This window comes from Solanum lycopersicum, chromosome 5 (assembly GCF_036512215.1).
Source record: "Solanum lycopersicum chromosome 5, SLM_r2.1".
Classification (NCBI taxonomy): domain Eukaryota; kingdom Viridiplantae; phylum Streptophyta; class Magnoliopsida; order Solanales; family Solanaceae; genus Solanum; species Solanum lycopersicum.
In genome coordinates, this window is record NC_090804.1 from 25,020,809 (window position 1) to 25,025,608 (window position 4,800).

The window sequence follows — 4,800 nt, forward strand, 5'->3', positions numbered from 1 at the left end:
ACCTCCTTTTAGTAGTTTTTTGTCTACAAGATTTAACAGTGGGATTAGGTCCCCCTTGCTGAGCCTTTTTATGTCTAGAATAGATAGAGAATTTCTCTTGTGAGGTCTTCCAGGAAGGAAAGTCCCCCTTTAGATGGACATTACGACCACATTGAAGACACAGTAAATTTTCTGAAACAGATACATATTTGTTGTAGGGGTTGTAGGGAGGAGTAAGGTTCACACTTCCCAACCCCTTTCTGTGATAGTTGCTTTGACTGGTGATGTTTAAGAGCAGTTTGGTGGAGCTGGTCAATTTTAGAGAAGTTTGAAGTTCTTTCTTATGACGGACCATGTCCCTCTCTATATAATCAATTCTTTTCTAGGCTAAGGCAAGTCTAGTCTCGATATCATTCACATTGCTTTCTAACTCTGGTTGCAGGTTAGTGGCTTCCGCTTTCTTTATCATGATTTCTCAATTAATTATATCCAATTTCTCCCTAAGTTCTAAAATTTTTGGATTCTAGAACCATCACTTGTTCCTCAAGAACTGATATTTGAACCACCATCACCCTCTTATATTTATGTAGACTATCGAGACTGATGTTCATAGAGTCTTTTTCAGTGCTTAACTCTATAATAGAGTAACCAAGGCATTTGTTAGTTTCCTTAGCCTTAGAACAGAGTAAGTATTTTAGTTTTTCTTAAGGTCAAAGAGGATTACCTGTTGTTCACCATCTTCATCATCTGATTTCGCCATGAAGGAAAACAACCCGTCAAACACATTTGCATCATCTTAAATAACCAACATGGATGCATCATCAGGGCATTCTGATTCTCCTGATTCACTTGAATATTCTCCCAATGCAACAAGAGCTTTCTTCACTATGTGGTTAGCTACAACTTCCCTTGCAACTTTATCAAGGACCAGGTCCCTTCTTTTGTCTTTTTTGCCTCTAGGATTATGAGACTCTTTGTTTTTAGCTTTAGCCATCGAATAGTCTCTCATAAAGTGCCTAACCTCTCCGCACTTGTGATAGATGTCACTACCAGTTATAGTTCGAGGAATATTCCCCCCTTTCATGTACCTCCCATGTTTTCTCACAATTTTCTAATATCTCTTGGCGAGATAGACATTGTTATCTTCTTCACTATATTTTTCACCTGATGAAATTTTGAGGACTAGTGACTTGTCCTATTTAGCATCCTTCTTTGCGATGTCCTGCTTTCTTTTCATCTCATGGGTTTTATGATTCCCAATTAGAGCGTCAATTGTCAAAACTTTCAGATCCTTAGCCTCAGTAATAGTAATCAATTTAACTTGCCCAAGACTTAGGAATGATTTGAAGCACTTTCCTAACTTGCTTACTTGTGATGGTAGGTTCACCTAGACTTCGTAGCTCATTGGTTATGGAGGAGAGTTTTGTATGCATATCATGAATAGTTTTGCCTTCTTTCATTGTGAAATTCTCATATTGGTGTTCAATATGTCAACCTTTGATTCCTTCACCTACTTTATTCCCTCATGTGTAATCCTGAAGCAATCCCAAATTTCTTCCTTTAATTCACATGCAGAAATCTGATTGTATTCTTCAGCGCCAATGCCACACACCAACAACTTCTTTGCTTTGTAGCTTTTCTCAGTCTTCTTTTTGCCTGCTTCGTTGTACTGTTGCGAGTCTTTGGAACAACTTTTGTAATTTCACCATCCTTCACTTCAGTAGTAGGAATAAATGGTCCATCCAACACTATGACGTATAACTTGATGTCTTAAGCTATCAGATAGTCGTGTATCCTTGTTTTCCACCAGTAATAGAACTGACCATTAAAACATGGTAGTCGTGTTGATGATTGTCCCTTTTCTAGGCTCAACGGAGCAACCATTCTTTGGCATGAGTATGTCTCTTGGTGTTAACCTACTCTGATACCAATTGATAGAATATGTGCGTCCACTACCAGTCAACGGACCAGATCCCTTGACTGAACCAGTTAGATAACGCAGAGTAAATAACAACAATAATACAACACAAGCCTTTTACGTGGAAATCTCCTTGCTCAAGGGAGTAAAACTACAACCTGTTGTACAAGATTTTCAAATGCTTCACTAATATTCCTTAATCAAAAGTGAATCCAGTTACAACCAATGTGAGAAAAAGTTATTAATCTCATGACCAAGTAATCACCTTTTTACTTGAAGAGTCTAAGTAGATACAACACTTCCCACTAAGCTATCACCCTTAGACAACCTAGGTTTTTCTAAGCAGATACAACACCGCCCACTAAACTACCTAAACCTAGATGATTTAGAATTTTACTAAGCAAATACAACACTGCCCACTAAATCAGTTATCTCTAAATAATTTTGACTTTTGCACTAAAGGATTATCTGAATCCTTTATAGATGTAGGATCAAATTTACAATATATGTTCAAAAGAATTAATCCTAAGACCACTAAGAGTGTAGCTCTATCTAATTCTAGTTTGATCTTGAGGATGAATCGTCACTTCAATATTAGCCTTTGAAAGAGTTCTTGAGAGTTTTTTCACTTAAGTATTAGCCGTTGAGATTCTTAAACTCATGTGAAAGTTTAGCTAGATAGTTGTTGGAAACCAACTTCAGGGATTCAAGGTGACTTAGAAACTCTAATCTGGGAAAGTGAACACACCTTCCCTTCACTTACTCTGAGTATCTAAATCTACCGGAAAACATACAACTCAATTTTCTCAAATTCGGCATTTTTGTCAAAATCATTTGTGCATTTTGACCATGAGAGAGACGTGGAGCGGAAAAGGTTTCCAAATAACCTAATTGAGAGTTAGAAACTGATTCACCCAAGATCTCTTGCAAACTAAATGAAGCACGATTGTTTAAAAATAAATGCCTCAGTTTGATCATCTTCAGAATAGAAGAAGGTATTATCACTTCTCCTCATAATCCTCTTACCACAGAATTTTCAAGATTCCAAAGCTTAGCTATAAATGATGGAATAGAATTTGCATTAGTTTGAACAACAAAGTACCTCAAATGAATTAGAGACTGTACTTCACCAAGAAAAGTGCCCACACTGCTGAAAGACTCCAAATCCAACACTTGAACATGTTTGAAGCTGTCAAAGATGAAGGAAAAATCACGAGGCCATAACAAGTTATCTGGGTCTATAACTTTGAACGGTAATGAATGAACATTTGAGATACATGGCCACCAAAGATCCATCTCATCTTGGTAAGAATGGATGAACAACCAGCAGTCTTGAGGATTTTCAGGAAGCAAATCATCTCCCCTAAATCAGATAAAAAGGAAAAGAAACAGCAAATACATGACAATTAGAGTTGATATTGTTTGGTTAAGGAAGTTTTATCGCTTAAGTAATTCTCAGTACCTGCTCATTTGGTTAAGGAAGTTTTCTTGCTTTGACTTTTCTTAGCGGAAATTGTGCAAGAGATCATGAATGCGACATCTTTTCACATTATAATTGGGTATCTCCTCCATGACCATTACTAGATTTTTACTAATAAGATGTTCCAATAAATCTTGTGCGGTTTCTGTTCGTTTTTCCTTATTTGCTGGTATAAACCCTTCAGCCTACCATAACCTAGTCAATTTTGAGACATGAATATCCTTTCCCTTTAAGAATCCTCCAAATAGAGAAAGCAAGGCTTCAGATGATGTGGTAAATTGTTATAACTGAATCCAATTAAAGACATACTCTCTTCCAAGATACCAATATTTTTGGAACGTAGACTTTCTTCTACTTGTTCCCACAGCTTTTATTCTCTTTCTCTTTCAGAAAACCAGCAACTAACACAATGAAAAGTGGCAATTTGCCACAACTTTTTGCTATTTGATATCCCACATCTACAAGTTCAGTGGACAACTCTCACCTTGAAACAAATCTTCTTGTAATAATATGCCACTTTCATCATCTTTGAATAAACGGAGATGATGGGGATTACTTTCACGTTTAACATAATTGGCAGTGTCACTCAGCCAGGTTGTTATAATAATTCTACTCCTACTCTGAGCATGCTTGAAGAACATATATAAAGTGTCCCATGTTGTTTAATCTCACACATCATCTAAAAGAATTAAGAATTCTTGGTTAACAAAACTTGATGCAGCTTATAAGCTAATTCACAATCTTTTGTTTCAATACGATCAATAGGCTCAAGAACATCATTTAATATGGTAAGAAGCAACTCTTTACATGAATATACTTGAGTTGCACAACACTTGGCGTGAACATCAAAGTGAGGGATAAGTATGAGATCAATGTATATCTTCTTGTCAAGAGTGTTTTTCCAATTCCAGGCATACCAACTATGGAGTTAATACCTAGCTGAGACGATCCTCTGTGAAGGTGCTGCTTTATTTTGCCCATTCATGTGCTTCATGGAAACCCTGTATTTCTTCATTATCTCTTGGAGTACAAGCTGATAATGATGGATATATATTAATGGGAGGGGCTTTGAAACTTCATGCATTGTCACACCTATCTTCTTTCTGTTGCAAGCCTCACTAACAACTTCATTTAAAAGCTTAATCATCATACCATATCATATATTACTATAAGTGGGAAGTTCCAAAGTGAAAAGATGAATTACCATTTTGATCCTCTACTAAAATAAAACTTTTATAACTTTCATATATATATATATATATATATATATATATATATATATATATATATATATATATATTGACCTTTCATATATTCTTATTCTCATTTTATTGACCTTTCAAATTTCTCACACAAATTAAAAAAATACAAATGAATAATTATTCCTTAAAGACAAGAAATTATAAATTCATGTATCTTTTGA

General features: G+C 35.6%; 1 pseudogene; it reads right to left on the reverse strand.

Annotated features, from left to right (window-relative positions):
• Window positions 1-3,606: 3,606 nt before the first annotated feature.
• LOC109120273 (putative late blight resistance protein homolog R1A-10) lies at window positions 3,607-4,358 on the reverse strand (annotated as a pseudogene).
• Window positions 4,359-4,800: the final 442 nt, after the last annotated feature.